A 10166-nucleotide genomic window follows, 5' to 3' on the forward strand; every position below is an offset into this window, starting at 1 on the left:
TAACCAATGCTGCAGTGCAACTAGAAACTAGATATTAAACGAAATGAGCAAATATATACAAAGCAATGTGTGAAACGTCATTCACTAGGCAAATGGCGTCTCCAAAGGCAGTAAAAAAACCTCTCAACTAGAAAGACAATAGATGTAAAAATGTTTCTCATCATTTCATTAGGCATTTTAGTAAATATCATAAATTAAGAGCTCCACAGTGTAATCATATGTTTTCAAGTTTGAGCGTGTCGTATTTGCGATGATTTCTACAAAGAACTGTCAATAGCGAGGATAATGGCCTCTTTTTTTTCTCCACCTAATGGCTTTCTTTTTTCAGGCGATTGGCACAGCTGGGCGTGCACAATGCATTACGTCAAGGTTACTTAGCTTTCTTACCGAAATATTTACGACAGCAGTTTGCGCTACACTGACAGTCTCATATAAAAAATCTCACGGGTCGAGAATATGCGTTACAAATGTGTAGAAACAAAATCCTATAAATATAAGAGTGTCCAAAAATTTTCGCCGGCATTGTGATACATTCACGCATTTACACACATTTCATAACTCTTAAAGTACGATTCTTGGTTTCCAAAATTCACTTACCTCACAAAATTCTTCGTTACTCGAACTACTGCAATACAGCAAGCGCCACTACTGGCAGCTAAATAAAAGATTCTAACTACTGAAGGCACTAACTACTGATAGGCATAGTTAGCAAATGAAAGATTTTGATAAAGAACAAATAATGTATTTACCTTAATAGTGTTCAAAAGTCATAATATATATATCAGTTCATGACATCCAGTCTTACAAATTTACTGTCTCTGATGGACACACATCCAGATCATCAGCTCTCAAAACTCCTCCATTTCTCTCCCAACATCCACCACTGCTGGCGGCTCACCTACGCGCTGTTAACAGCCAACTGCCGAACACCACAATGGCAAATTCCAACAATGCGAACCAGCCACAGAATGCACGCAGCACAAGTCAGTGATTTTCATATAGAGCGCTACATGGCGTTACCAACATAAAAAACTAAACAGCCTACTTACAAGTGTTTCGCCAGAATAATGTCGCCTCTCTACTAAGGATTTACCGAGTTCAATATGGTTCAAAAGTCTCTGAGCACTATGGGACTTAACTTCTAAGGTCATCAGTCCCCTAGAACTTAGAACTACTTAAACCTAAATAACCTAAGGACATCACCAACATCAATGGCCGAGGCAGGATTCGAACCCGCGACCGTAGCGGTCGCGCGGTTCCAGACTGTTGCGCCTAGAACCGCTGGGCCACTCCGGCCGGCATTTACCGAGTGAGAAGGTACTGTGGTAATACACTGTACTCGCATTCTGGAGGACGATCCAGCCACTCAGATGCAGGGTTCTCCGAGATTCCATAAATCGCTTAAGGCGAGTGCTGAAATGGTTCCTTTGGGAGGGATGCCATATCCATTCCTCCCATAATCGCCGCCTCTACATTTACAGTTACATGTATGGTTTATAGTTTCTGAAAATTGTTCGACATACAGCTTCTCAGTCAATCAATATTATAGTTATAAACTGATTGGCGTGGGCCTCTCAACCGAAAGTTCTCATTTGTGCTCGCCTGCCTTTGACTAACTATACTTTTATCTTGTTGGCAGGATATTTGCTTACAATTATTTTCCCAATATAGAACTGTAAAATATACACAGAGGTCCTGAAAAGCTTTGACAGACGTCAAAGCTTTTCAAGACCTATCTCTCTCTCTCTGTCTCTGTCTCTCTCTCTCTCTCTCTCTCTCTCTCTCTCTCTCTCTCTCTGTCTCTCTCTCTCTCTCTCTCTCTGGCTAGCGTTGTTACCTCTGGATCACGGGGTTCATGCTTCGATTCCCGGACGGATTGGGGACTTTCTCCGCCCGGGGTCCGGTGTTTGTGGTGTCCTCATCAGCTCATCATCATTCGGGAAGTGGTGCGATTGGAACTGGAATGATTGGGAACTTGTACGATCGCTGATGACCTCGATGTTGAGCGCCCCAGAAACCAACATCATCATCATCAAAGTCGATTCTGACTCTCCGTGTTCCCATGAATTAAAGCACGCATCATTATCTTCTGCCCTGCAGTATGTACCGAAGACCATCCAGGTTAGAATTCGTTACTTCTGTGATGCCATCAATCCATCTCAGCGTTTTCCACCCCTTTCTATTTCTGCCTTCCATTTTCCCCATCATTAACGTCGTTTCCAGAAAATCATGTCTTTCATGATGTGCCGAAAGTAGGTTAATTTTTTGTTTCAATATCGGAGCTTGCAAGGAGAACTCCAGTTTTATTTGCTGTAATACCAACCTATTCGTTCCCCTGGCAGTCCATGGAACTCCAAGGAGTTTCCTTCAATATCACAAGTCTATTCTACGACGTTCAGCCTTTTTTATGGTCCAAGACATTACATCCGCACATCACAAATGGAAAGACCATAGTCCTTATTATAAGTTATAGATTACCAGCAGAAGGATATGCCTATGCGGGAATTTTCAAAAGCATGCTGTCAACGCAAAGAGCAGTGGTCCCCTGATTTAAGTACATCTTTGCTGCGATGTTCCTTCATGCGTCACGTAAGAAGTGATAAAATCCTTCCTCGAATTCGAATCATGACTGTAGAATTAATTAAAGGAGGAGAGAATTTCACTAAGGCTAGGGCGCCATACATTTGCTAAGTGCACCAAATATTTATGTCGAGTGTATTTAGTGTGGCGGCAGGCATTCCTTGACAAGAGCCAGTATTTATTCCATTCATCCTTTAACAGGTAAGCAAGTAGTGTATAGGCACAGATCTTCAAAGCTTTCAAACCGCTGCTCCCGATAAGGAAACAAAAGAAAAGTGACTTGTTGCCTCTGAAGTCCTTGTTCTTCTCCTCCCAGAACTGGTGGTATGTTACATATTTATGATTCTCATATCCTATATGGAGGTATTAATCGTACGCAGTTCATAGGAGTTTTTAACAGCTGCAACTTATTTTTAAATAAATCGCTATATTGTGAATCGTTAAATAGTATTTGAAATTACATAATGTGCGTCATGCGCCGTTGCGTAGTTTGTGCACTAATCACTTGAGTAACGCCCAACTAGTGACAAAGAATAGAGCTTTGTGCATCATGTTAAGTAGTGCGAGAGTCAGTATTGCTTTGAACTATGCCGTCAGTCTCTTACTGAGAGCCATTTAAATAGCCTGGCGTCCGGGAAGTGCTACCGAGCGAGGCGCTACAGTGAAAAGACAATGGTCTCGCATTCAAATTCCTGTCCAAACATCAGGAGTTAAGTTTCCCATGTTTTCCTTAAACTGGTTAATGAAAATTTCGGGATGGTTCGTTTGAAAAGTGCTCGGCAAATTTCCTTCCCAACCAGAGTATGTGTTTAGTCTCTAATGAGCACGTCGACGGACCTTAAATCTTAAACTATATTACAAATTAGTGGCATGATTATGTACGTACTCAACGGCGTTCGGCCGTTTCACGAATCGATACATTTGTCACTCTTTACTGTTTCTGCGGAAAAGGTTGATATAGGCTGCCTCTTGCTACCTAGTACAACTGGTGCAAGAATATGTTCGTAGTCTGGGAACAGTTATCCATTGTTTTGTCAGCCGGAAGGATTATCCAGGTGCAGTCCAGTGACTAACAGGTACTAACGTGTGTGAAAACTGCAGCATCCAAATGAATCGAAAGTCGGAGAATTTGTGAAGCAGTGTACTAGCCATGTGTGACTAATGTTTTAAGACACTTCATTGATGGTTGGTGTGACCGAGCGGTTCTAGGTGCTACAGTCTGGAACCGCGCGACCGCTACGGTCGCAGGTTCGAATCCTGCCTCGGGCATGGATGTGTGTGATTTCCTTAGGTTAGTTAGGTTTAAGTAGTTCTAAGTTTAGGGGACTGATGGCCTCAGATGTTAAGTCCCATAGTGCTCAGAGCCATTGCAACCATTTGAACCATACACTTCGTTGTTCTCTAAATCAACAGTGATTTTCAGTAGCCACTGTACCATATCCGAGAGTCTGTTGCGCAAGCTCTGTCATCTCACTGTTATAAAATATAACAAGAAAAGTTTACAATGAAGTTTATGAGAATAAAGTAATATTATGGGTACTGAAAGCGTTTAGTTACCTACGAGCAAGATGAAGTGTTTGGTTAATTTGAAATTAATTATTTTATTACAGTTAGGAAATTCCATTTACTGTAAAGAAATACACTAAACTGAATCTTTAAATTCTTAAAGCAGTCTCAAATGAAAGGTTAAAAAACTGATTACTGAATCATAGTTGCAACATTCGGATTTGTGTTTATTGTTGAAGTAACTAAATGTACCTGTTGCCATCAGATGAAATATTTAAATCTATTTATATATTGTACAGAGCATGGCAGAGGATGTTTCTAGTAATATTAGAGATTTTCTGCCCTATTCAGTCCCGTCCCGGGTGAAGGGAACATAACGGCTTGTGTGTCTCAGATCGCGTGTCACTTCTTTTCATGAGAACTGTGTGAAATATGCTCTGGTAGCAGCAGAATGGTTACAAGTTCTCCCTCAAAAACGGGTGCCTCATATTTATTTGTCCGCCTCTGTAGCTCAGGCGTCAGTATGTCTGGCTGCTGTGCAGAGGATCCGGGTTCGATTCTCGTTATCGCCAGGATTTTTCCTTGGTGGGAGGACTGGAACTCAGCCTCTTGATACCAACTGAGGAGCTGCTTGTGTGGAAAGTAGCGGCCCCAAGGTCAAGAAACCTGACAACGGTCGTGAGAACGGTGTGATGAGCCGATGCCGCTCCATACCACATCCAATGATGCCATCGGCGTAGGACAGAACGGCAGTCGGTTGGTCCCGATTGGACCATGAGTGCCAGAACGCGGAGCCTTTTGCTTTTGCTTTACTGATTTTATCTGACAGGGTTTCATGATAACTACGTCGCCTTTCTTCCAAAAATACCGATTTAAGTTCCTTGAGCATCTTATACACTCCTTTTGGGATGTACCGACCTGTTACTACCTTAGAAGGGTGCTTGTGACTTCATTCGATGCATGTAGGGTCCAGACTTAAATTTATCTTCTACATTATGAAACGAATTTCTTATTTTTAAAGTAATTTAATACTTTTTCTTTGTAGCTGCAGTAGTATTTTTAGTAGTGTGAGTATATCGTTGTACTTAGATAAGACTCAAAACTGACTACTGGTAAACTCTGATCAGCCGAAGTATTATGACCACGACTAAACGTCACGTGGTGGCTCTGCGATCACGGGATTTGGTAAGAAGAGACGATTGGGGAATCATTTTAACGACAGTACAGAAATTCACAAACGCAAGCGATGTTATGAAAGAAGGGTAATTGTCATACCACACCGCTAGCAAACGTACAGCGGGGAAACGGTGAAACTAATCGGCTGATCGCGTGCTGCGGTCTTGAGCATCTATGGATAGTGGTTGAACGATGGTGAACCTACACATAGGCGACGAGGTGTTCGGCGTCCACGCGTCGTAACAGAACTTCGAATTCGGAGGTTCGACCACTCTATAAAGCAGGACAGGCGGCGATCTGTGACAGATCTGACGACAGACTACAGTGCTGATGCAGACACAATTGTTTCAGAGCACACGGTTCAGCGGATATTGTTGAACATGGGGATTCACAACGAAAGACCCCTATATGTCCCCATTTCACTCAATCACATGGTCAATTACATTTGCAGTGGGCACAAGATAATCGAGATTGGAACTTGGATCAACTGAAACGTTTCATCCGTTCGGATGAATCACTTCTCTACTAAAACCAGGTCGATGGGCGTTTCCGTATATATGGTAATCCAGACGAACGGCTGCTATAAACATACACCGTGGTATAGACGCAGGCCAGCGACGGCACTATTGTGTTATGGGGAACATTCACATGAGCTTCCGTGGGACTTGTGGTAACAGTCGAAGTTACTATGGCGGCTATGAACCATGTCAACATTATTGCGAACCACTTGTCTCCCTTCTACATCTACATCTACATCTATATTTATACTTCGCAAGCCACCCAACGGTGTGTGGCGGAGGGCAATTTACGTGCCATTGTCATTACCTCCCTTTCCTGTTCCAGTCGCGTATGGTTCGCGGGAAGAACCGTGCGCTCTCGAAGCTCTCTCATTTTACATTTGTGATCTCCTCGGGAGGTATATGTAGGGGGAAGCAATATTTTCGATACCTTATCCAGAAACGCACCCTCTCGAAACCTGGACAGCATGCTACACCGCGATGCAGAGCGCCTGTCTTGTAGAGTCTGCCACTTGAGTTTGCTAAACATCTCCATAACGCTATCACGCTTACTAAATAACCCCGTGACGAAACGCGCCGCTCTTCTTTGGATCTTCTCTATCTCCTCTGTCAACCCGACCTGGTACGGATCCCACACTGAAGAGCAATACTCAAGTACAGATCGAACGAGTGTTTTGTAAGCCACCTTCATGCTTGATGTCTTTCCCATCAGTGATGGCATCTTCCAATAGGACAGCTGTTTCTGTCAAAACGCCTGTGAACTGTGTGTGGACGTCTAGCTCCACATACCTCCGGATACCAATCCCTGCTGTATTACATTCCAAAGGTGCACATGCGGTTTTAATCGGATGGTGTTAATGTCTTGGCTCACCAGTGTATGTATAAGTTATGAATGGCTGCATGATGATGAGCCCAATAGCCAATGATTGAATAAAAACAATGTTCGCTATCAGGCAGTGTGCGTGTTGCAGATGTGGCAGGACATCGAGAGCGTTCTGCTGGGAGACAGTCACTCAGGAGACCAGCGGTACCCTGCGCCGGCCTGCGCCCCAGCGGTCGACGCGCCGCCCGCTCCTGCCCCTGCACTGCCTGGCGCCGCCGCCACCTCCGCCGCCGACGGGCACAAGTACGGCGCGGGGGCGGGAGAGTACCTGGACTACGGCTACCACCACCTGCACCACCATCACCATCACCACTACCACTTCGGGCAGGCGGCGGCGGCGGCTGCGGCGGCGGCTGCGGCGCACTCCGCCGTCAAGAGTGAGCCGCACAGCCAGTGCGAAGAGGTGCCGGCGGGGCCGCCCGAGTACGGCTTCCACGGCGTGGGCGTGGGTGTAGGTGTGGGCGTGGGCGCGCCGTACCTCGGGCTGCTGGACGCCAAGCACGCTGCGCTCGAGGCCAAGCAGCCACCAGCGGGCTACCACCCGCTGGCTGCCTACCACGGCTATCAGGCCCAGGACGCCGCCGGCCCGGACTACAACGGAACCATGACCATAGTACAGGCAAGTAGTCAGGACTCAGGAGGGAGGCGGATATTAATATTAACTCATTTGCTAGTACAGATTTTCAAATTCATGCTGCACTAATGAGACAGATGTAGTGATTAAAACATGTTCGGAACTTCTAAAATCACTAGGGCAGTGGAAATCAGACCATCACTCAGGATAGTATCTAGATTGTAAGCTCACCACAAAAATATTAGTAACACATCAGGGAGCACCATGGTCGCTCTGGTGCACTGTAAAGGGAGCAGAACTGATACCAGACAGTCATTCGATTCTCCAACGCTGACGTGAAGTCCTGACAGTGAAGTCGTATGTATGTGCCATTCGGCTGTAGGGAATCAGTGTGGTAAGACGAGTAGAGTTGAATACGTGAGAAAATGGGAGGAAAAAGCTATCATATTTGGACGTGCCAGTGACAGCACCTTGAATGAAATTGCCCAATTTGTCGTTATAGTAACTCGAAATGTCCAATGTGTCTACAAAGGAAGATGTACCACTCGCAGTCACGTAACACGACGCAGAAAAGTGATAAAAAATCATAACTGACAGGGAGTAGGGACGGCTGTCGCATCTTGTCAATGACAGTCGGTTTCAAACCCGGCAGGAAATGCTGCCGCCAGTGATTGCTGAACCATGTAACTATTGCCCTAGCGAAAGGAGCTGCGTGCAGTGGACACTGGGAGTCGGGTACCTTGCTGTAGGCAATTGCTCACTGTGGTAAGGAAAACTGCACGCTTTCAGTGAACCAAATAATACACAAATTGGACAAAACCTGACAGAGCTAGTGTATTGTGGTCGGAGAACTAGTGATTTTGTCTCTTTTGGAATGATCTAAGGCGTCTCTCGTTAATTTATTTGGTAGAAATCTCTCCACTGCTGTCAATACTATTTATCTGAATTTAAGCCACATGTGGTCCACACTTTCATAGTTAGTTCGGAAGGAGTGGAGGCTTTCTCTTAGGAAGGCATGAAGAGAATTTTTATCCGCTTTTCTGAACAGATATATTTTGCGTTTATTTTTGGTGGATTTGGGTGTTACTGTATTCAGTCTTTCTACAACGACCTTGAGGCTGCAAATCCCTGTATCTGTCGTAAAACTCCCTATTTGCACAGGCTTATTTTTTATTAAGAGATCGAGTATGTTTTCGCAATCACTTAAACTTCGAGTGGGCTTCTGAACTACCATAACTGATCAAAATAATTTTCGGCGAAAGCATTTAGTATGATTTCGGACGAAGTTCTATGCCTACCACCAACTTTAAACATGTAATATAGCCAACGTATCGGGGGTAGATTGAAGTCACCACCGAGTATAATTTGGTGACTGGGGTATCTATTGGAAATGAGACTCAAGTTTTCTTTGAACTGTTCGGCAACTGTATCATCTGAGTTGCGATGTAGGTAAAAGGAGCCAGTTATTAATTTTTTCCGTTTGTCAGGAATACCTCAGATGAACTATCTGCTTTAATTTCGCTACAGGACAAACTACTTCGAACCGCAACAAACATGCCGCCACCAGTTGTATTTCATCTATCCTTTCTGAACACCATTAGCTACTTTATAAAAGCTCCTCTGAAATTATTTCTAGCTTTAGAAAGTTTTCAGTACCAATAACGGTTTGTGCTTGAGTGCTGCCTGTTAGCACCTGAAACTCTGGTTCCACCCCAACACAGCTACGACAGTTTATTACTATCATACCTATGGCTCTTACGTCAGGCCTTGCCCTGTGTTTGATCGTTGTTGTTGTGGTTTTCAGTCCTGAGACTGGTTTGATGCAGCTCTCCATGCTACTCTATCCTGTGCAAGCTTTTTCGTCTCCCAGTACCTACTGCAACCTACATCCTTCTGAATCTGCTTAGTGTATTCATCTCTTGGTCTCCCTCTACGATTTTTACCCTCCACGCTGCCCTCCAATACTAAATTGGTGATCCTTTGATGCCTCAGAGCATGTCCTACCAACCGATACCTTCTTCTGGTCAAGTTGTGCCACAAACTTCTCTTCTCCCCAGTCCTATTCAATACTTCCTCATTAGTTATGTGATCTACCCATCTAATCTTCAGCATTCTTCTGTAGCACCACATTTCGAAAGCTTTTATTCTCTTCTTGTCCAAACTATTTATCGTCCATGTTTCACTTTCATACATGGCTACACTCCATACAAATACTTTCAGAAATGACTTCCTAACACTTAAATCTATACTCGATGTTAACAAATTTCTCTTCTTCAGAAACGCTTTCCTAGCCATTGCCAGTCTACATTTTATATCCACTCTACTTCGACCATAACCAGTTATTTTGCTCCCCAAATAGCAAAACTCCTTTACTACTTTAAGTGTCTCATTTCCTAATCTAATTCCCTCAGCATCACCCGACTTAATTAGACTACATTCCATTATCCTTGTTTTGCTTTTGTTAATGTTCATCTTATATCCTCCTTTCAAGACACTGTCCATTCCATTCAAATGCTCTTCCAAGTCCTTTGCTGTCTCTGACAGAATTACAATGTCATCGGCGAACCTCAAAGTTTTTATTTCTTCTCCATGAATTTTAATACCTACTCCGAATTTTTCTTTTATTTCCTTTACTGCTTGCTCAATATACAGATTGAACAACATCGGGGAGAGGCTACAACCCTGTCTTACTCCCTTCCCAACCACTGCTCCCCTTTGATGTCCCTCGACTCTTATAACTGCCATCTGGTTTCTGTACAAATTGTAAATAGCCTTTCGCTCCCTGTATTTTACCCCTACCACCTTTAGAATTTGAAAGAGAGTATTCCAGTCAACATTGTCAAAAGGTTTCTCTAAGTCTACAAATGCTAGAAACGTAGGTTTGCCTTTCCTTAATCTTTCTTCCAAGATAAGTCGTAAGGTCAGTATT

General features: G+C 43.9%; 1 long non-coding RNA gene across 1 annotated transcript in view; it reads left to right on the forward strand.

Moving 5' to 3' along the window:
- LOC124722976 overlaps positions 1-6911 on the forward strand; it is a 425075-nt gene extending 418164 nt beyond the window's left edge. The window contains exon 3 of the long non-coding RNA XR_007006470.1: positions 6752-6911. This is a non-coding gene — a long non-coding RNA (uncharacterized LOC124722976). The remainder of the gene's footprint in view (positions 1-6751) is intronic.
- Positions 6912-10166: the final 3255 nt, after the last annotated feature.

Source organism: Schistocerca piceifrons, chromosome X, assembly GCF_021461385.2.
Source record: "Schistocerca piceifrons isolate TAMUIC-IGC-003096 chromosome X, iqSchPice1.1, whole genome shotgun sequence".
Lineage (NCBI taxonomy): Eukaryota > Metazoa > Arthropoda > Insecta > Orthoptera > Acrididae > Schistocerca > Schistocerca piceifrons.